A 24140-nucleotide genomic window follows, 5' to 3' on the forward strand; every position below is an offset into this window, starting at 1 on the left:
AACTACCCTGTCACAGAACAACATCTGACCCAAATGTAGTTCACAGCATCCAACTCTTATCCCCAATTTACAGTGCTAAGCTAACGGCTAGTACTACAGAGTCTTACCTTTCTAATTTAAAGGGTATTGCTAAGGTGAGTGGGGTAGATTATGAGAAAATGCTACTTAATGAACTTAACAAACTTCAGGCCTCTGCTGGGGAAAGGGAGGGTACAGCCCCCTCTAAGGTCATTTCAGTAGATGACCCAGTCCCTTTAATACCTGGTTCTGTTTTGAGACGACCAAGCAGTGAAACTATCCCACCCACTCTGACCACTGACACCATCAATCCTTCCCTTACTGACAGACCAGCTCCTATTTTGAACCCTGAACACTTGACCACACCTGAAGTCCAGAGGGTCATTGTGGAGCACATTGTCAAAAGTACTGATATGTCCCAATCCTATCCAAGCTCTGTAAAATTCAGGTCCTTTTCTGGAAAAACTCCATGCCCTAATACGGAGGTTGACTATGACACTTGGCGAAGTCATGTTGAGTTTTATCTTGCAGATTCTTCTGTTCCTGAAAGACAAGTAGTACGGAAGATCATTGACAGCCTCTTACCGCCAGCTGCAAACATTGTTAAACAATTGGGTCCCTTGTCCAGCCCCAAAGACTTTTTGAGCTTGCTTGATTCTGCATATGGAACTGTAGATGACGTTGATGAGCTGTTCGCAAAATTCTTGAGTACAAACCAAAATGCTGGCGAAAAACCTTCAGCCTATGTGCACAGGCTGCAGACTACCCTTGACAAAGTTGTAAAAGGGGGAGGAGTCCCAGTTAGTGATTTCGATCAGCAGCTTTTGAAGCAGTTCTGTAGGGGATGCTGGGATGATAACCTAATCGCTAGCCTCCATCTAGAGCAAAAGAAATCCAGTCCACCCTCCTTTTCTGAGCTGCTTTTACTCTTGCGAACAGAGGAAGATAAGCAGGCAGCCAAGTCAACTCGCATGAAGCAGCACTTGGGAATTTCAAAAGTAAAGGTGCAGTCCAATCCTTTAAATGTTTACCCAACCACTGAGTTTCAAGCTGCTGCTGCTACTGACAGCTCCGCTCAAGCATCTGCCAAGAAACTGCAAAAACAAATTGCTCAACTGCAAGAACAGTTAAGTTCCTTAAAAGCTTCAATGGAAACCATGGTTGCAAAGAAACCTCAGGCAAAGTTCCCAAAAGCTGTAAAGAAACAGCAGCTAAAGGAGGCACAAACACAGAACTCTCCGTTGAAAAATGAAGGCTTTGGCAAAAACAAAAAGCCTCGCCCATGGTTCTGCTTTAACTGTGGCGAGGATGGCCATATAGCTCCCTCTTGTGACAATGAGCCGAATCCCAGTACTGTTGAAGCCAAGCGGAAAGAGCTAAGGGTAAAACAAAAAGCTTGGGAAGACCAATGTGACTCTGATTTAAACTAGTTCCTGTTTCAGTTGAGGGACAAACTGGAACTAGAAGCAACAAAAGTCCCACTCAAAACCGCCCAACAAAAAAGTGTTGTGTACGAACAAGTATGCGTCATTCCAGCTTTCCAAAGGGCTTAATTGGCAAGAAGTGCACAGCTAATGTCAACATAGCTGGAGTGAGTTGCAATTCTTTGTTAGACTCTGGGTCGCAAGTAACGACTATTTCACACTCATTTTACCAGAGACATTTGTCTGATCTTCCCATCCAGCCAATCAGTGACTTAGATGTTGAGGGTGCAAATGGACAAGTTGTACCTTATCTAGGGTATGTAGAAGTTCCAATTGGCTTTCCAAAGGAGTTTGTTGAGTCTGAGCCCCAAATTTCTACATTAGCTCTCATTGTCCCTGATTTACGTTCCAGCACAGACTTACCAGTTTTAATTGGTACAAATGCCCTTGATGTTTTATATGAGGAACACTGTAGGGATACTCCTATTTCATCAGCTGTCTATGGCTATAGTCAGATTTTAAAAATCCTTGAACATAGACATGAAACAAAAAGCACAGGAAAGCTTGGACTAATGACACTGAAGGGCAACACACCTTACGTAATACCAGCTCATGAAAGGGTTTGCCTAGAGAGTTACGCCCACCTAAATTCACCAACCACTGACAGATGGGCAGTTGTAGAGCAGCCAACTTCCTCAGCCCTTCCGGGAGGAATCTTTGTCGATTGCTGCCTTATCACAGTGCCACGTCAAAGTCCTTACAAGCATCCTATTTGGATCAGAAACGAAACCGATCATGACATCATCCTTCCTGGCAACTGCGTTCTTGCTGAACTACACATTGCAGACCAAGTCCTTGAAACTCAAACCACGTCGAGTGCAAACTCTGCAGGCTGTTGCAGCCTGTCTGCAGACTCATGTTCATTACCCAGTGACCAGTTGACCTTTGATTTTGGCGATTCACCTCTGCCCAAGGAATGGGAAAGTCGGGTCACGCAGAGTCTTAGTGCCTACCGTGACGTTTTTGCATGCCACGATCTCGACTTTGGCCATGCCACTAAAGTTAAGCATAAGATCAAGCTTAAAGACGAAACGCCTATAAAACAGAGATCGCGGCCCATTCATCCAAATGACTACGAAGCAGTCAGGAAACACCTTAAAATGCTTCTCGATGCTGGGGTAATAAGACAGTCAGAATCTCCCTTCTCATTCCCCATCGTTGTAGTCAAGAAAAAGAATGGTGAGGTACGCCTCTGTGTGGATTACCGCAAGCTTAATGTGCAAACGGTAAAAGATGCTTACGCGTTGCCAAACCTCGAAGAGACCTTCTCCGCCCTATCTGGTTCAAACTGGTTTTCTGTCATGGACTTGAAGTCAGGCTATTACCAGATAGAGATGGAGGAGGAGGATAAAGCCAAAACAGCCTTCGTATGCCCACTGGGGTTTTATGAGTTCAATCGAATGCCCCAAGGCATCACAAATGCTCCCAGCACCTTTCAGAGGTTAATGGAGAGGTGTATGGGAGACATTAATCTCAAGGAGGTACTCGTCTTCCTAGACGATTTGATTGTTTTCTCAGACTCCCTCGAGCAACATGAACAGAGGCTAAAGCATGTTTTGGACCGTCTTCGTGAATATGGCTTAAAGTTGTCCCCGAAAAAATGTCGCTTTTTCCAGACATCAGTTAAATATTTGGGCCATATTGTCTCCAAAAATGGTGTGCAGACTGATCCTGAAAAGGTTGCTGCTATCAAGACCTGGCCAGTGCCACAAAACTTGAAACAGCTGAAGTCATTTTTAGGGTTCACAGGCTATTATCGTCGATTTGTTAAGGACTATTCAAAGATAGTCCGGCCCTTAAACGATCTCACATGTGGCTATCCACCTCTCAGAAAAGGCCAGAAACAAACAGGCACTTCTAAATATCTCAATCCTCGAGAACCCTTTGCAGACAGATGGACACCTGTTTGTCAGTCAGCCTTTGAATGCATTAAGGAGAAGTTAACATCATCCCCTGTATTGGGGTTTGCAGATCCAAAGCTCCAATATGCTCTGCACACTGACGCTAGTACCACGGGCCTGGGTGCCGCTCTTTATCAGGAGCAGGATGGTAAAATGCGCGTCATTGCCTATGCTAGTAGGGGATTGACACCAAGCGAGACCAGATATCCAGCTCATAAGCTAGAATTTCTAGCTCTGAAATGGTCCATTGTCGAAAAATTCCATGATTACCTTTACGGTAACGAGTTCATCGTTGTAACGGATAACAACCCGCTTACATATATTCTGACCACGGCAAAACTTGACGCAGCGAGTTATCGCTGGTTAGCAGCGTTGTCTACCTTCAACTTCCAAATCAAATACAGAGCTGGGAAGGCTAACCAGGATGCCGACGGCCTATCACGGAGGCCTCATCAAACTCTGGCTGCAGATAGTGTGACATTGGAAGAGGAAAACAGGATTCAACAACTCACCTCACGCCTTCTCGGATCCCTTCCAAGCTCTAACAGTGTATGCCCTGACACTGTAGCAGCTATATGTAATAAGCATCTTCTCAATGAGAACAGTGAGAACTCACCTTGTGTCATTCTGGTTGAGTCCTTGGCTATGAGTGCTGATGCCATTCCTGATGCATACAGTGATGCTGAATCATCTGGTCAAGTAGCTGCTCCCTTGTTTTCTGAGCATGAGCTTAAAGAACACCAAAGATCTGACCCAAGCATAAACCACGTCATTCAGTTACTAGAATCTGGTGCTGATGTTCCATGCGAAAACAGGTCTGAAACATTTGACATAAAACTGATGCTCAGAGAATGGAAACGTTTTGAAATGAGAAATGGCCTTCTGTATAGGAAACGACAGTGTGACTCAGTTACAACTTACCAGCTTGTACTCCCTGTCTCTCTTAGGTCTACTGTTCTCAAGCTGCTCCATGATGATATGGGTCATATGGGGTGGGAGAGGACTCATGATCTAGTGAGGGCAAGATTTTATTGGCCTAAGATGGGTGCTGATATTGAGACTAAAATAAAGAACTGTGGTCGTTGTGTTAGAAGGAAGTCCTTGCCTGAAAAAGCAGCACCACTGGTTAACATCAAAACCACACGCCCAATGGAATTGGTGTGTATGGACTTTCTTTCTATTGAACCCGACAGTAAGAGTACCAAAGACGTGTTGGTCATCACAGATCATTTCACGAAATATGCAGTGGCCTTGCCCACCCGAGACCAAAAGGCAACCACTGTGGCCAAAAATCTTTGGGAAAACTTTTTAGTTCACTATGGGTTTCCCGAACGCCTCCATAGTGACCAGGGGAGGGATTTTGAGTCACATGTGATTAGGGAATTGTGCTCAACCACAGGCATTAAAAAAGTAAGGACCAGTCCTTATCACCCGAGAGGTAACCCCGTTGAGCGATTCAATCGCACCCTGCTTGGTATGCTGGGCACTCTGAAGGATGAGCAAAAGATTCATTGGCGTGATTTTGTCAAGCCTCTTACCCACGCCTACAACTGTTCAAAGAGTGAGGTTACCGGGTTTAGCCCTTACGAGCTAATGTTTGGTCGAAAACCCAAGCTACCAGTCGACCTTGCCTTTGGGTTGCCAGTTACAGGGGACTCACCAACATCCCATTCCCAGTATGTGCGCAATCTGAAAGCTAGGCTTGAGGAAAGTTACCAGATTGCACTCGAAAACTCCAAGAGAGTTGCTGAGCGAAACAAGAACAGGTTTGATAAAAAAGTCAGAGAGTCCACACTTCAAGCTGGGGACAGAGTCTTAGTCAAGAACGTTCGTTTGCGCAGTAAACACAAACTTGGCGATAAATGGGAACACATGGTGTACCGTGTTGTTAAGAAACTGGAAAATGTTCCTGTGTATGTGGTCCAACCGGAGAAGGGTGGTGGTCCGAGCAGGACTCTTCATCGAGACCTTTTACTTGCATGTGGTGATCTCTCAGACATTGAGGATGAGGTTGAGACAAAGCCCAAACCTCCACGTCGACCTAAGACTCGGCAGAGCCCTTCTGAACCTAGAGATACAGAAATGTCAGAGTCTGAGGAGGAGTATGAATGCATTTCAAGTCATCCCTCAATCCAAACCAAGACGGTTATCAGAATTTGTGACCAAACTCAAAACCATTCCCATGTGCAAAATGAGACAAGCTCCGAAATTCAAAATGATCCATGTACACTCAAAAGTGACAACTCTTTGCTTCAACCAATAGAGACAATCTCGGACGAGAATGACCATGGACAGGGAAATCAAACTGAACCTGAATTGCTGAATGAGGAATCTCACTCCAACATCATGGGAGAGAATCATATTGTCCAAGTTCAAGGAGAACCAGATGTTGAGATAGAAAACATAGAGCAGAGTGAAAATATCACTGACCAACATGCTGAACAAACACCTGAAATAACTCCTGAAACACCTCAAGTGAGAAAATCTGAGAGATTAAAGCGACCCCCAGGACGGTTTCATTATCCCCAGTTGGGTCAACCCCTTATATCCTTTGCACAACGATTTCTGGATAACTTTAACCAAGCTCTTGAGTCGTTTAGTAGCTATGAAAACACTCAAATCTATGATGTTTAGATACATTTTAAGTACATGAAGGCACTCATGTTTATTCAAAGGGGGAGGGTGTAACCCCTATAGACATGGTTACTAGTATTTTCTTGTTTTTACCTGGTATTATTATTTCCGACACCCCTTGAACACACTTTGATTTTCCGTAGTTCAGTGAATGCAACAAAAGCACGTTGCTGCATTAAGCTAGGCAAAACGGAGCAAGACACCGAGAGCAAATAACAAGCTACACAGTGAGTCTTTTGGTATAAAATAAGTGTTATAAAGTATTTTCAACAGTCTCTAACTTAAAGTTATGTACTTTTCAGAGGCCTTTATGTGTTTTACTCTCGACCAAAACCAGGCAGAGCGTGTATTTGTTTCTTGGGAATTCCGGTGAGTTACTAGAGATGATAAGTTAGCAGGAAAACTTATGCTAATTTTACATGTGGTAAACACTGCAACAGTGCGAATTCCGTATTGTCTAAAAAAAGCTAAAACCAGTCGGAGTACTTGAATCGTGTGTGAAATGGAATGTCGTATTTTATTTTATTGTCTATTTGATTGGGCATCTTCACAAATGTGCAAAACTAATGCAGGATGCACTTCTCTTTTAGCCATAAATGTTGTCCAGTGCCTTTTCTGCACTTTGTCATTTCAGTTATAGGTTAATACATGTAAATAAGTTATTTAAAACTAGTTACGTTACAAACATTTCATGATGTGATTACATATGCCTTAAAAAGGGGTATTTAAATACAATTGATTGTAATGCTGTAAAGCAATACAAATGGAATTCATAGAGACAGAACAATGTTAAAACGACAGTGTACTTGATTTTGAAAACTTTATGAGATCTCATTTTATTTAGAAAAACTGTTAAGAACTATTCTGTTTATTGCTCTGTACTGTATGTGCAGACTGGTTTTTTGTGATCCTGGATCTGAAGTGGTTCTGGATATGGATGGCGAGCCAGACCCTGTGAAAACTCTTGGCGAATCCAAAAGCAGTGTGGCCAGCTGTTCTGGATGCAGGAGTAGAGCTACAGTCTGAATTACTTCAAATTGCAGGATTTCAGATAAGCAAGAGCAAAAACTGCTTACTTCATACGGATTGTTTCTCTGGGAAACTATTGAACTCCCAATATCCTGCTCATCAGGAGTCAGGTCTGAAGAGACTACTTATTTTATTTTATTTTGTTGTTATTTTCAAAAGAGCGCTCTTCTCTGTTGATCTTCTGTTAATTTTCTATGCTGTTTACATTGGATTATTGCACCACTGTAACACTGTAATAAATCTGCCGGCTGTTCAACACTCAATTCTCTCAAATTTATTTTACTCCTCTCGAATCTAGTCTATAAGTTTAACCCTACTATACTAAGCAGGTGTTACATAAAAGTGGCGAGCCAGCCAGGAGGAGTTTGGCTATTTAATGCCTTTAATCCAATCATTGGCACACAGTTGGCAGTTTTATGACAATTTTTGCACATTTTTCCACTGAAGTAACATGGATGTCATTGAACGTGAACGTATCAAGGTACCAAATGCTGTACTAATCAGTGGGTTTTCTGGTACAGAGACTGATGAAGAAGTTGTTAAGTTTTTGCAACACTATGGTTCTATTGCACGAACAGTGAAAATTGCTAGTTCTGACCCTGACTTTAAAGATACAGTTATAGTTGAGTTTGAGTATGGCACAGCCATTGAGTCGATTCAGGGTGAACTACCCTGTCACAGAACAACATCTGACCCAAATGTAGTTCACAGCATCCAACTCTTATCCCCAATTTACAGTGCTAAGCTAACGGCTAGTACTACAGAGTCTTACCTTTCTAATTTAAAGGGTATTGCTAAGGTGAGTGGGGTAGATTATGAGAAAATGCTACTTAATGAACTTAACAAACTTCAGGCCTCTGCTGGGGAAAGGGAGGGTACAGCCCCCTCTAAGGTCATTTCAGTAGATGACCCAGTCCCTTTAATACCTGGTTCTGTTTTGAGACGACCAAGCAGTGAAACTATCCCACCCACTCTGACCACTGACACCATCAATCCTTCCCTTACTGACAGACCAGCTCCTATTTTGAACCCTGAACACTTGACCACACCTGAAGTCCAGAGGGTCATTGTGGAGCACATTGTCAAAAGTACTGATATGTCCCAATCCTATCCAAGCTCTGTAAAATTCAGGTCCTTTTCTGGAAAAACTCCATGCCCTAATACGGAGGTTGACTATGACACTTGGCGAAGTCATGTTGAGTTTTATCTTGCAGATTCTTCTGTTCCTGAAAGACAAGTAGTACGGAAGATCATTGACAGCCTCTTACCGCCAGCTGCAAACATTGTTAAACAATTGGGTCCCTTGTCCAGCCCCAAAGACTTTTTGAGCTTGCTTGATTCTGCATATGGAACTGTAGATGACGTTGATGAGCTGTTCGCAAAATTCTTGAGTACAAACCAAAATGCTGGCGAAAAACCTTCAGCCTATGTGCACAGGCTGCAGACTACCCTTGACAAAGTTGTAAAAGGGGGAGGAGTCCCAGTTAGTGATTTCGATCAGCAGCTTTTGAAGCAGTTCTGTAGGGGATGCTGGGATGATAACCTAATCGCTAGCCTCCATCTAGAGCAAAAGAAATCCAGTCCACCCTCCTTTTCTGAGCTGCTTTTACTCTTGCGAACAGAGGAAGATAAGCAGGCAGCCAAGTCAACTCGCATGAAGCAGCACTTGGGAATTTCAAAAGTAAAGGTGCAGTCCAATCCTTTAAATGTTTACCCAACCACTGAGTTTCAAGCTGCTGCTGCTACTGACAGCTCCGCTCAAGCATCTGCCAAGAAACTGCAAAAACAAATTGCTCAACTGCAAGAACAGTTAAGTTCCTTAAAAGCTTCAATGGAAACCATGGTTGCAAAGAAACCTCAGGCAAAGTTCCCAAAAGCTGTAAAGAAACAGCAGCTAAAGGAGGCACAAACACAGAACTCTCCGTTGAAAAATGAAGGCTTTGGCAAAAACAAAAAGCCTCGCCCATGGTTCTGCTTTAACTGTGGCGAGGATGGCCATATAGCTCCCTCTTGTGACAATGAGCCGAATCCCAGTACTGTTGAAGCCAAGCGGAAAGAGCTAAGGGTAAAACAAAAAGCTTGGGAAGACCAATGTGACTCTGATTTAAACTAGTTCCTGTTTCAGTTGAGGGACAAACTGGAACTAGAAGCAACAAAAGTCCCACTCAAAACCGCCCAACAAAAAAGTGTTGTGTACGAACAAGTATGCGTCATTCCAGCTTTCCAAAGGGCTTAATTGGCAAGAAGTGCACAGCTAATGTCAACATAGCTGGAGTGAGTTGCAATTCTTTGTTAGACTCTGGGTCGCAAGTAACGACTATTTCACACTCATTTTACCAGAGACATTTGTCTGATCTTCCCATCCAGCCAATCAGTGACTTAGATGTTGAGGGTGCAAATGGACAAGTTGTACCTTATCTAGGGTATGTAGAAGTTCCAATTGGCTTTCCAAAGGAGTTTGTTGAGTCTGAGCCCCAAATTTCTACATTAGCTCTCATTGTCCCTGATTTACGTTCCAGCACAGACTTACCAGTTTTAATTGGTACAAATGCCCTTGATGTTTTATATGAGGAACACTGTAGGGATACTCCTATTTCATCAGCTGTCTATGGCTATAGTCAGATTTTAAAAATCCTTGAACATAGACATGAAACAAAAAGCACAGGAAAGCTTGGACTAATGACACTGAAGGGCAACACACCTTACGTAATACCAGCTCATGAAAGGGTTTGCCTAGAGAGTTACGCCCACCTAAATTCACCAACCACTGACAGATGGGCAGTTGTAGAGCAGCCAACTTCCTCAGCCCTTCCGGGAGGAATCTTTGTCGATTGCTGCCTTATCACAGTGCCACGTCAAAGTCCTTACAAGCATCCTATTTGGATCAGAAACGAAACCGATCATGACATCATCCTTCCTGGCAACTGCGTTCTTGCTGAACTACACATTGCAGACCAAGTCCTTGAAACTCAAACCACGTCGAGTGCAAACTCTGCAGGCTGTTGCAGCCTGTCTGCAGACTCATGTTCATTACCCAGTGACCAGTTGACCTTTGATTTTGGCGATTCACCTCTGCCCAAGGAATGGGAAAGTCGGGTCACGCAGAGTCTTAGTGCCTACCGTGACGTTTTTGCATGCCACGATCTCGACTTTGGCCATGCCACTAAAGTTAAGCATAAGATCAAGCTTAAAGACGAAACGCCTATAAAACAGAGATCGCGGCCCATTCATCCAAATGACTACGAAGCAGTCAGGAAACACCTTAAAATGCTTCTCGATGCTGGGGTAATAAGACAGTCAGAATCTCCCTTCTCATTCCCCATCGTTGTAGTCAAGAAAAAGAATGGTGAGGTACGCCTCTGTGTGGATTACCGCAAGCTTAATGTGCAAACGGTAAAAGATGCTTACGCGTTGCCAAACCTCGAAGAGACCTTCTCCGCCCTATCTGGTTCAAACTGGTTTTCTGTCATGGACTTGAAGTCAGGCTATTACCAGATAGAGATGGAGGAGGAGGATAAAGCCAAAACAGCCTTCGTATGCCCACTGGGGTTTTATGAGTTCAATCGAATGCCCCAAGGCATCACAAATGCTCCCAGCACCTTTCAGAGGTTAATGGAGAGGTGTATGGGAGACATTAATCTCAAGGAGGTACTCGTCTTCCTAGACGATTTGATTGTTTTCTCAGACTCCCTCGAGCAACATGAACAGAGGCTAAAGCATGTTTTGGACCGTCTTCGTGAATATGGCTTAAAGTTGTCCCCGAAAAAATGTCGCTTTTTCCAGACATCAGTTAAATATTTGGGCCATATTGTCTCCAAAAATGGTGTGCAGACTGATCCTGAAAAGGTTGCTGCTATCAAGACCTGGCCAGTGCCACAAAACTTGAAACAGCTGAAGTCATTTTTAGGGTTCACAGGCTATTATCGTCGATTTGTTAAGGACTATTCAAAGATAGTCCGGCCCTTAAACGATCTCACATGTGGCTATCCACCTCTCAGAAAAGGCCAGAAACAAACAGGCACTTCTAAATATCTCAATCCTCGAGAACCCTTTGCAGACAGATGGACACCTGTTTGTCAGTCAGCCTTTGAATGCATTAAGGAGAAGTTAACATCATCCCCTGTATTGGGGTTTGCAGATCCAAAGCTCCAATATGCTCTGCACACTGACGCTAGTACCACGGGCCTGGGTGCCGCTCTTTATCAGGAGCAGGATGGTAAAATGCGCGTCATTGCCTATGCTAGTAGGGGATTGACACCAAGCGAGACCAGATATCCAGCTCATAAGCTAGAATTTCTAGCTCTGAAATGGTCCATTGTCGAAAAATTCCATGATTACCTTTACGGTAACGAGTTCATCGTTGTAACGGATAACAACCCGCTTACATATATTCTGACCACGGCAAAACTTGACGCAGCGAGTTATCGCTGGTTAGCAGCGTTGTCTACCTTCAACTTCCAAATCAAATACAGAGCTGGGAAGGCTAACCAGGATGCCGACGGCCTATCACGGAGGCCTCATCAAACTCTGGCTGCAGATAGTGTGACATTGGAAGAGGAAAACAGGATTCAACAACTCACCTCACGCCTTCTCGGATCCCTTCCAAGCTCTAACAGTGTATGCCCTGACACTGTAGCAGCTATATGTAATAAGCATCTTCTCAATGAGAACAGTGAGAACTCACCTTGTGTCATTCTGGTTGAGTCCTTGGCTATGAGTGCTGATGCCATTCCTGATGCATACAGTGATGCTGAATCATCTGGTCAAGTAGCTGCTCCCTTGTTTTCTGAGCATGAGCTTAAAGAACACCAAAGATCTGACCCAAGCATAAACCACGTCATTCAGTTACTAGAATCTGGTGCTGATGTTCCATGCGAAAACAGGTCTGAAACATTTGACATAAAACTGATGCTCAGAGAATGGAAACGTTTTGAAATGAGAAATGGCCTTCTGTATAGGAAACGACAGTGTGACTCAGTTACAACTTACCAGCTTGTACTCCCTGTCTCTCTTAGGTCTACTGTTCTCAAGCTGCTCCATGATGATATGGGTCATATGGGGTGGGAGAGGACTCATGATCTAGTGAGGGCAAGATTTTATTGGCCTAAGATGGGTGCTGATATTGAGACTAAAATAAAGAACTGTGGTCGTTGTGTTAGAAGGAAGTCCTTGCCTGAAAAAGCAGCACCACTGGTTAACATCAAAACCACACGCCCAATGGAATTGGTGTGTATGGACTTTCTTTCTATTGAACCCGACAGTAAGAGTACCAAAGACGTGTTGGTCATCACAGATCATTTCACGAAATATGCAGTGGCCTTGCCCACCCGAGACCAAAAGGCAACCACTGTGGCCAAAAATCTTTGGGAAAACTTTTTAGTTCACTATGGGTTTCCCGAACGCCTCCATAGTGACCAGGGGAGGGATTTTGAGTCACATGTGATTAGGGAATTGTGCTCAACCACAGGCATTAAAAAAGTAAGGACCAGTCCTTATCACCCGAGAGGTAACCCCGTTGAGCGATTCAATCGCACCCTGCTTGGTATGCTGGGCACTCTGAAGGATGAGCAAAAGATTCATTGGCGTGATTTTGTCAAGCCTCTTACCCACGCCTACAACTGTTCAAAGAGTGAGGTTACCGGGTTTAGCCCTTACGAGCTAATGTTTGGTCGAAAACCCAAGCTACCAGTCGACCTTGCCTTTGGGTTGCCAGTTACAGGGGACTCACCAACATCCCATTCCCAGTATGTGCGCAATCTGAAAGCTAGGCTTGAGGAAAGTTACCAGATTGCACTCGAAAACTCCAAGAGAGTTGCTGAGCGAAACAAGAACAGGTTTGATAAAAAAGTCAGAGAGTCCACACTTCAAGCTGGGGACAGAGTCTTAGTCAAGAACGTTCGTTTGCGCAGTAAACACAAACTTGGCGATAAATGGGAACACATGGTGTACCGTGTTGTTAAGAAACTGGAAAATGTTCCTGTGTATGTGGTCCAACCGGAGAAGGGTGGTGGTCCGAGCAGGACTCTTCATCGAGACCTTTTACTTGCATGTGGTGATCTCTCAGACATTGAGGATGAGGTTGAGACAAAGCCCAAACCTCCACGTCGACCTAAGACTCGGCAGAGCCCTTCTGAACCTAGAGATACAGAAATGTCAGAGTCTGAGGAGGAGTATGAATGCATTTCAAGTCATCCCTCAATCCAAACCAAGACGGTTATCAGAATTTGTGACCAAACTCAAAACCATTCCCATGTGCAAAATGAGACAAGCTCCGAAATTCAAAATGATCCATGTACACTCAAAAGTGACAACTCTTTGCTTCAACCAATAGAGACAATCTCGGACGAGAATGACCATGGACAGGGAAATCAAACTGAACCTGAATTGCTGAATGAGGAATCTCACTCCAACATCATGGGAGAGAATCATATTGTCCAAGTTCAAGGAGAACCAGATGTTGAGATAGAAAACATAGAGCAGAGTGAAAATATCACTGACCAACATGCTGAACAAACACCTGAAATAACTCCTGAAACACCTCAAGTGAGAAAATCTGAGAGATTAAAGCGACCCCCAGGACGGTTTCATTATCCCCAGTTGGGTCAACCCCTTATATCCTTTGCACAACGATTTCTGGATAACTTTAACCAAGCTCTTGAGTCGTTTAGTAGCTATGAAAACACTCAAATCTATGATGTTTAGATACATTTTAAGTACATGAAGGCACTCATGTTTATTCAAAGGGGGAGGGTGTAACCCCTATAGACATGGTTACTAGTATTTTCTTGTTTTTACCTGGTATTATTATTTCCGACACCCCTTGAACACACTTTGATTTTCCGTAGTTCAGTGAATGCAACAAAAGCACGTTGCTGCATTAAGCTAGGCAAAACGGAGCAAGACACCGAGAGCAAATAACAAGCTACACAGTGAGTCTTTTGGTATAAAATAAGTGTTATAAAGTATTTTCAACAGTCTCTAACTTAAAGTTATGTACTTTTCAGAGGCCTTTATGTGTTTTACTCTCGACCAAAACCAGGCAGAGCGTGTATTTGTTTCTTGGGAATTCCGGTGAGTTACTAGAGATGATAAGTTAGCAGGAAAACTTATGCTAATTTTACATGTGGTAAACACTGCAACAGTGCGAATTCCGTATTGTCTAAAAAAAGCTAAAACCAGTCGGAGTACTTGAATCGTGTGTGAAATGGAATGTCGTATTTTATTTTATTGTCTATTTGATTGGGCATCTTCACAAATGTGCAAAACTAATGCAGGATGCACTTCTCTTTTAGCCATAAATGTTGTCCAGTGCCTTTTCTGCACTTTGTCATTTCAGTTATAGGTTAATACATGTAAATAAGTTATTTAAAACTAGTTACGTTACAAACATTTCATGATGTGATTACATATGCCTTAAAAAGGGGTATTTAAATACAATTGATTGTAATGCTGTAAAGCAATACAAATGGAATTCATAGAGACAGAACAATGTTAAAACGACAGTGTACTTGATTTTGAAAACTTTATGAGATCTCATTTTATTTAGAAAAACTGTTAAGAACTATTCTGTTTATTGCTCTGTACTGTATGTGCAGACTGGTTTTTTGTGATCCTGGATCTGAAGTGGTTCTGGATATGGATGGCGAGCCAGACCCTGTGAAAACTCTTGGCGAATCCAAAAGCAGTGTGGCCAGCTGTTCTGGATGCAGGAGTAGAGCTACAGTCTGAATTACTTCAAATCGCAGGATTTCAGATAAGCAAGAGCAAAAACTGCTTACTTCATACGGATTGTTTCTCTGGGAAACTATTGAACTCCCAATATCCTGCTCATCAGGAGTCAGGTCTGAAGAGACTACTTATTTTATTTTATTTTGTTGTTATTTTCAAAAGAGCGCTCTTCTCTGTTGATCTTCTGTTAATTTTCTATGCTGTTTACATTGGATTATTGCACCACTGTAACATTGTAATAAATCTGCCGGCTGTTCAACACTCAATTCTCTCAAATTTATTTTACTCCTCTCGAATCTAGTCTATAAGTTTAACCCTACTATACTAAGCAGGTGTTACATTTATATATGTTTATATATAAATATATGCGGTGGCACCTAGAGACAAAACACGTACAAACTCCAAAACACATTTCTAGCATGAACTGAACTTCTAAAGCAGAGCTACTAGATCACTTAAATTACACAATTGAAAGCATATGTGTATTGTTTGTGTATTTATACACAGGCACTCATATATATTCAAATAATTTAAACAAATGTTCATTTACCTGTTACTACCACACACCAAATCCGGTCGTTGGTACTTCCTGGCTTGTGTAGCCACGAGGTAACAAAAGCTCAACACTGCCCCCTAGCATCCTGGAGCACTTCTGTTGTGTTTTGTACATGTTTTGTCCTAGTGGCCACCGTAAATATACTTTTATTTATTCACTCCACATAAAATGTAATAAATAAATCATATAATACAAAAACCAACTCTTCACATTTCAACTTTTAACCATTTAAATTTTCAGCTTTTTCCTTTTAGACAAACTTAAAGTGAAACAACACAAAACACTGCAAAACACAACACAATTAAATATAAATATGAAAAAATATGAAAACAAAAAGAAGATGCATATTCTCTGTCATATGGACCTGCATGAATAAACTTTCTGAATCCTTTATCATCTGGAACTGAAAATAGTTGTGGATGATTACTATACCTTTCTAATGTGACGTTGTTGTCCCTGGCTCTCTCTCTCTCCCTCCGTCTCTGTTCCTGTGCTACTGCGAGTGTAACTACCGCCCCTCCTCCCCTTCCCAGCGTAAAGCACAAGGCTCGCATGCGGAGTGAAGCGGAAAAAACGTGCGAGAGAGAGAGAGAGGGTGAGAGAAAGAAAAAAAAAAAAAAAACACGTCTCCCAATAAGGAGCCGGCTCGCGTCGTTCACTTCAAAGAGTCAGATCTAAGAGCCGTTTCGTTCGTGACCGACACATCACTACTGGCCCCTCAGGCCCACCCACAAACGACTCTGGGTTTTTCCTTCTTTCCCAAACTTTTTCTCTCCTGATCTTTGTGTCTTTCCTGATGCTGATCGTCTCCATGTGAAAGTAAGTGAGGCAGTGTCTAAAGTTTTCCTGACTTACATCAGCTTTATTCAGCATTAGTTCTTCTGTGAAACAGCAGCAGAGTTACCTGATGGTCAGCAGCTGACACACTGAATGCGGAATGAAGTCGTCCAGAGAGCCGCTCCAGAGACTCTGAGCTCTGGTCTTTATACTCAGAGAAAGAGGTCACAGTTGGTTTCATAAGCTGTGTCCCAATCCAGCGACCGCACGCTCCGGAGTATGCGCAGTTCGCGTACTAGGTACAGCGCGTACTAGGAAGTACGAGAAGTGCGGATGTGACAGCAGAGTGAAGATGACCCCCCACCCACTTGAAACGTAAAGGCAAATAGGCGGAGCGGTTAGTGCTACTTTATTTTATAGGTCATTCAAATGTCACCATCCCCCCAGACTGCTCCAAAACAGAGCAAAAAGGTCTCCTTTTTTAGTGCTACGTTTGTGCAGATTTGTGCAGGTAAAATTAGTAGGGCAGGGATAGCTCAGTAGGTAGCGTGGTCGCCCCATGATCGGAAGGTCGGGGGTTCTAATCCACTAAATGGCTACCCTGAGGTACCCTCACTGCTCCCCGAGAGGTTCACTGAGTGAATGAGTCAAATGCAGAGAAAAACAAGTCGTTTCCCCACGGGGATCAATAAATATTAGCGTTTGTGCTGCTACGGTTTCTGAGATATTCTGTTATGGTATTACTGCTGAAAAATGTCTTTTTAAAATGACTTTGTGCTTTGTGTGTTCACTTGTTCAATAAAGTTTTGTTAAAAAAAAACTTGTGTTATTCTATTTAATCAGCTAAATTTGTAATGAGTGTAATTTTTTTTTTTACTTCAATTTCTTCACTTCCATCACTTTTCGTTCATAAAACTACGATGCAAATCTTGAGGATTTTTTTCAGAGTGGATTAAAAAAAACTATTGAAAACTACATTTGAACATTTTACACTCCCATGAACACTTTTTGAGAAACGAACAAGCTAGCAGTCTTTTGCATCAAATGCACATTTTTTGGTAGAAATTAGTATTTATTGGCATTACTGTGTCTGAAGGATTCCTAGAACAGCGTGTTAAATCTGATTTCTGAACAAGGTAAGCTTACATTTAAAATACTGCAGTTTTAGTTACTGAGTTAATACATGATATAGCTAACTCTCTGGATCAAAGGGATTTTTTTTCAATGCTAAACATTTTACAGCAATTGCAAATTTGCAAATCGAAGAATACAACACGTGTTAATGGGTTAAACACTCAGACTCAAGTCAATAAAACTCACAAATTAAATAGCTCCATCGTGAAAACAAGAATTCAACAAAATATGAAAGTGTAGATTGGGGGAGGGGTATGGGCTCAAAATGTGGTCATAAATATTTTGTACTTGTAAAAAAGATTTGTGTGTGCGTAAAAAAGATTTGTGAGTCGCCAGCAGTTCAGCGCAGGTTTTGAGGCAGGAGGGTGAAACACCATCTGGTCCAGGGGCTTTCCTGGGCTTCTGTTTCTGAAATAGAATCCAGGAATTTCCTTTCCAGGGTGGTGATCTGGTCAGCCAGCTCGCACAGTGCGTTGTTTGGCCTGAGGAGGGATGTAAACTCCGACCAGCATGAAGGAAGAAAACTCCCGCGGTGAATAAAACGGTTTACATCCATCCATCCATTCACTTCCGCTTATCCTTTTCAGGGTCGCGGGGGGTGCTGGAGCCCATCCCAGCAGTCATAGGGCGAGAGGCGGGGTACAACCTGGACAGGTCGCCAGTCTGTCACAGAGCCAACACACAGGGACAGACAACCATTCACACTCACATTCATTCACACCTAGTGACAATTTGGATTATCCAATTAACCTATCCCCACAAGCTTCATGTCTTTGGACGGTGGGAGGAAGCCGGAGTACCTGGAGGGAACCCACGCAAACACGGGGAGAACATGCAAACTCCACACAGAAAGATGTATGGCCTGATGGTGGAATTGAACTCAGGACCTTCTTGCCGTGCGGCAACAGTGCTAACCACCGTGCCTAAAACGGTTTACAATTGATGAAAAAAGTTTCAAAGTTTGGGCTGCAGTATTTCTGTAACAAATCAAATCAAATCAAATCACTTTTATTGTCACATCACATGTGCAGGCACACTGGCACAGCACATGCGAGTGAAATTCTTGTGTGCGAGCCCCACAAGCAACAGAGATGTGCAAACACAACAACACAAACGAGCAAAATACAAGAATGGCTAATCTGAAACTAATAAATATATGTACAATATATAATAGTGTATGCATTCCTGGGTGTGTATACTAAATATTATCCTACGTGTGTGTGTGTGTGTGTGTGTGTGTGTGTGTGTGTGTGTGTGTGTGTGTGTGTATACACATTTTTACAAATTAAATAGTAAAAAAATAAATAAATAAAAAAATAAAATAAAATATAAATAAAATAAAATATATAAAAATATACAGAGTTGAATATGTGCAAAACAAGTGGCATTTATATACAGTGTGGAGTGCATAGTGTTGAAGTTCCAGTAGTGAAGCTGAGGTGTCTATGACGTGTTCAGCAGTCTGATGGCCTGATGGAAAAAGCTGTCTCTCAGTCTGCTGGTACGGGACCGGATGCTGCAGAACCTCCTTCCTGATGGAAGCAGTCTGAACAGTTTATGGTTGGGGTGACTGGAGTCCTTGATGATCCTCCCCCGCTTTCCTCAGGCACCGCTTCCTGTAGATGTCTTGGAGGGAGGGAAGCTCACCTCCAATTATCCGTTCAGAGCACCGCACTACTCGCTGGAGAGCTTTGCAGTTGTAGGCGGTGCTGTTGCCATACCAGGTGGTGATGCATCCAGTGAGGATGCTCTCAATGGCACAGTGATAGAAGGTCCTGAGGATGCGGGGGCTCATGCCGAATCTTTTCAGTCTCCTGAGAAAGAAGAGGCGCTGCTGCGCCTTCTTCACTGTTTTGTTTGTGTGTACTGACCACGTAAGATCCTCAGCCAGATGTACTCCAAGGAACCGGAAGCTGCTCACTCTCTCCACAGCAGCGCCGTTGATGGTGATGGGGGTGTGTACTTCTCTGCACCTCCGGAAGTCCACTATCAACTCCTTTGTCTTTGCGACGTTGAGGGTGAGATGGTTGTCTTGACACCAGTGGGTCAGGGTGCACTGTGACATCAGTCCACCAACCTCCATTAATGTAGAGGCAGACTCCACCACCCTTTGTTTTCCCTGAGAGCTTCGTTTCGCAGTCCACCCGGTGAAGTTGGAAGCCCGGCAGATTTAAGACAGCGTCTGGGACTCACTCACTGAACCAGGTTTCAGTGAAGCAGAGTTCAGCAGAGCCTGCAAAGTCCTTGTTAGTCCGGTTTAAGAGCAGTAATTCGTGGACTTTGTTTGGAAGAGAGCGGAGACGCCGACATAGTTTCATTAGCGCACCAGCGCGACTCCCCCGTCTACGTCTCCTCAAGGAGCCACAGAGAGCTGCTGCGCATCCAACTAAAATCTCCCAAAAACTTTCTGGGTTTGTGAAAAATGGATAAGAACTATTGTGACACGACTGCCTGATGTTTAGCAGTTGATCTCTGGAGAAAGTGATGTGTTCTGAGTGACCAAAAGCGTAGAAAATAAACAAAAACAAGAAAAGTGCAAGAGAGCGCAGTACCGAGGCTGCCATCCGTGGCGCCATCTAGAAAGTTTCTTTCGTCGAGATACAGTGGCTTTCAAAAGTATTCGGCCCCCTTGAACTTTTCCACATTTTGTCACATTACAGCCACAAACATGAATCAATTTTATTGGAATTCCACGTGAAAGACCAACACAAAGTGGTGCACACGTGAGAAGGGGAACGAAAATCATACATGATTCCAAACATTTGTTACAAATAAATAACTTAAAATTGGGGTGTGCGTAAAAAAAGAATGATAGAGAGAATAAAAATAGAGCTTTAACAGAGTTCCTGCTGCCACTGCAGCACTTTTCTCTCAAATGGGAGAATGAAGTCTCTGAATACGTCTCTATGAGCTTTTACTTTGAAGGTTGAAACTGAAAGTAAAACTTTCTCATTACAGCTGGAAAGTTAGAGCCGTGTGAGTATTTGGGTGTTGGGTGGAGCAGAGGTGGGACCAGGTTATAGTCTTTGTCACAGGGGGATGGAGAGCCTCATGCCCTTCCTGCTGCTCGTGCACGGTAAGAACTTTGAACCCGTGTATAGTTGGGCTGCCGTCAGCCACAGGGGGATGTTTTCAGTATTTACCGTTCCCTGCTGCAGTCAGTGAATAACAGAGTGCTGGGTGAGCCACTCTCAATCCGTTACTCTCCAGGGTTATCTGCTTTCAATCCATCCAGTCTTCATCCAAAGACGCAGGTGGCTCCTGGCTAGGGTTGCAAACCGTCCCTTAAAATACGGAATCGTCCCGTATTTCGAAACAAAAGTACACGTCCCGTATTGAGCTAATAAGGGACGCACTTTGTCCCGTAATACAGTGAGAATCAAAAGTAGGCTATAACTTTTAATGGAATTAACACTTTGTTTGAAAACATAATTCCCAGCCCCTCTCCTGCTTTGTGACCAATGAGCTGACAGCACACTTATGACAATTCGAGTATGACAATTCAGATTACTGCTCATCTCATTGGTCGAGGAAAGGTCGCTTGCGGAGAAAATACCGGAAGACAACAGATGACCACAACAAGAAGCCTGGCCAACAGGGAAACAAACGCCGACACTGCGGTGCAAGTCTCGGACGACAGTACACCTAAAGCTGGGCAAACACTGTGCGATTTTTTCAGTCACGTTATTCAGCTCCTGCTCAAACTGCACAATTGACTCGCAGGGGTTAGAAGTTTGCAGGTCACGATGCAGGTCTCACACTATACCGCCCGCCCGATGCTCTGATGCGACCTGAGTGCTCACACTGTGCCTCCATAAAATGAAGGTTATAACAGAAAATCTGTCGCGCTCGCTCTCTCTGTCTTTCACTCACACAGACACACCACTACCATCAACTTTGCTAAATTGCTAATGAAAAACATTGATCAGGCAGCTGTGATTGAGCAGCAATGTAAATCCAACTATTTTCACGGTTGTTGTGGTCGTGATAATTTTGTGATGCCACATCGAAAAGGCTCGGATGAGCTTTCCAAAGTTACCCCACGTATACTACACGATGCAGATCACTCAAAAATCGGCTCAAAATGGGCCTAAAACCGCACAGTGTGAGCCCAGCATTACAGCAGCAATGTTTGTTCCCCTCAGAGAAAGGGAAGAATGGGAAAAGGAAAACACCTGGCTGGAAAAAGTTAATATGGGCATGTGCAGTGAATATCAGCGCTATGTGGTCAGAAGTGTGATAATATAATTTATTTTGTGTAATAAACAACTGCAAGGATAGATGATTACAACAAATTGATGACTAATACATAAAAGTAATACATAGATGAATAATGATGATGAGTTAAGATGCTTAATCATGGGAACAAGCGGGTTTACAAACAGGAGCAGCTGATTAGCTTTAGAAAAGCTGAAATAATACCTCAACTGAAGCCAATTGTACTAAATGCACTAAATGTGCACTGTTACAAGAATGTTTTTCTTTCTATTGTTTTCTATTATTTTAAGTTAAGCAGGACAGAGTGCTTTTAAAGAAAGATTTACTTATATTCTCAAAAGTTAAGCATGACAGGCTTCTGTTTAAGAAGGAGACCTGTTTTATTGTGTTAATGTTGTCATTTTTGAGCTAAAAATAAATGGCTAAATGATCATTTGTTTCACATGTGTTCATATCACGAAGAATAAACATCTACTCAAGTCAAATGGTTAAAAAAATAATTTCACACACAAAAAAAGAGCTAGAAAATTCACCACACTGGGAAGGGTGAAGACAACTGGGTCGCCCGGCCCTGGCCACGAGGTGTCCCTTATTTATTTTTCAGGGAGTTGGCAACCCTACTCCTGGCCTACATGCGAAGTAGTTTTATATTTTACAAATAAAGTTTTTTCTCCAACTGAACACACAATTTGTTTTAACTCTTATATGTAGTTAGTTTAAAACGTGTGATCAGGATGTTTCACAACCTTTTCACAATAAAGCAAGGAGTTGGCTGACCTTGGGTGACCAGTAGAAACTTTTATTAATATTTTTAAAACAGAAGCAGCACAAACATTTGACATCAGTTTGGTCTGATTTGAAGAAGGGAGGGGGGCAACTTCACTCACTTTGTTTCAGCACGAGCACAGGGACAGACAACCCTTCTTTTCCTTCGTCTCTGCATTACCTCATAAATATGTCATAATGCTTGAACTCTAATCTTGAATGCTCCCACACCCTCTGCTGTGATCAAACGTTTGCATTTCACTGCTGCTTGTGTGCCAGGAAGAAATTTCCGTGCGTGTTTTTTTTTTAGCTGGATAAAAAGGAATTTTTTACCCTGTGGCAGGAATGTTCAGGCTCAAAATGTCTCCATATCATTCACGACAAATTATAGGCCAACAAGTCATTTCCAGCAGTTTGGATGCAGGCAATACATTTTTTGCTAAATAACAGCAAATGTGTGTGTGAGGATTTGTCTAACAGCAGACAGAGAAGTGAGTATTTGGGTGTTGCTGAAGGAGCCACTTTTACGGAACAGCTACTAAAAAAAAAGGAAATAAGCATGACTCGTGTCATGTGAGAGGACGTTACACTGAGTTTCAGGTCAGATTAATAAGGGGAGGTTTGCATTGACGTCAAACAACAAGCTTGCTTGAAAGGAAAAAGTGGAGTTTTAAAAAGATAGAGGGTAAAAATATGAGCTTCCCGAGAAATGCTCAAAGTACAGAAAACCGAAAATGAAATATCTAAAACTCAGAGAAGCGCTGGAGTTTGAAAATGGGAAGTTAACTCAGTTCCACAAAAGTCCTGACTGTAAAATCTGAATAAAAACAGAGTGCAATGATTTGTAAATGTCATGAAACAACAATTTACAGTTGTTTACAGTAGAAAACAAAACATTTTTCAGCTGTCTCTGAAGTATTACAGGTCCATGTGTCCTCTCCAGTGATGCGAATAACGGCGTTACAAGTAATGGCGTTATTACTTTACTTTTTTCAGTAACGTAAGTTACAGTTACTAACAAGAAAATGCGGTCCGTTACTATTTTTCAACAAACAGACGGTTGAAGCTGTGTTCAGCTTACTGCACCTTATATTAGCTGCAGAAACTAGTAGCTGACTACGTAAGTAATCTGGGCGCTACAGCTTTAAGCAGCTGCGCGCTCCCGCGGACGGTTTTCACGATCTAGCACAACACCTGGAGCTAAGGGGGCAAAACAATCACATGAGTGCTGCTGTTTGACTGAGGAAGAATAAAGTAATCGTGGTAAGCTAATTACATGACCACTTAAAGGCAAAACAACAAGGTGATATATACCAGTTTTAAATTGTGTTGAAAAACCAGAGTCATCATAAACAATACACGTGTTTTTTTCCTCAATAATTCCATCAAGTTTACTGTCTAATGTTAGCGCAGCAAGAACTCTCTGCTTATGAGCAAAAACAAACAAACAAACCAAAAAAATAAGTTTTAGTAGTGACTGAGAGAGAGAGAGAGAGAGAGAGAGAGAGCAGAAAAAGAGAGAGAGCAGGTTTTGAAATGTGAGAGATTTGTGATGTTTAGCGTGTTTGGAGTGTGTAGTTAGTGTGTAGTGTTGTGGATAGTTTTGTGTTGTGTATCAGAACAATGAGGCGACTGCTGTCTCCAGGTAGAAACAGGAGTGATACACCTGCTGCTGTCAGACCTCAAGGTATCAGGCTGTGATGTTCTCCTTTATTGTTAAAATCGGTCTAAATTCTTTCATCTTTAATTAAATCATCAGCGTTGTTGCTTTACCAGGTGTAACAATTAAGTTTAACATCCATGCATCCATGAAAACAGAAGTTATTACATTTAACGGAGTTAGAAGTTAACAGGAAGTTAGCTCGTTAGCTCGCTAGATTCCACCTAAACATGTTG

At 42.6% G+C, this 24140-nt stretch overlaps 1 protein-coding gene across 1 annotated transcript in view; it reads right to left on the bottom strand.

Moving 5' to 3' along the window:
- Nucleotides 1-24140, bottom strand: part of LOC309703487 (protein NLRC3-like) — a 73900-nt gene that overhangs the window by 43596 nt on the left and 6164 nt on the right. The window lies entirely within an intron of this gene.

Source organism: Aulonocara stuartgranti (assembly GCF_965226115.1).
Source record: "Aulonocara stuartgranti genome assembly, chromosome: 3".
Taxonomy (NCBI): Eukaryota; Metazoa; Chordata; class Actinopteri; order Cichliformes; family Cichlidae; genus Aulonocara; species Aulonocara stuartgranti.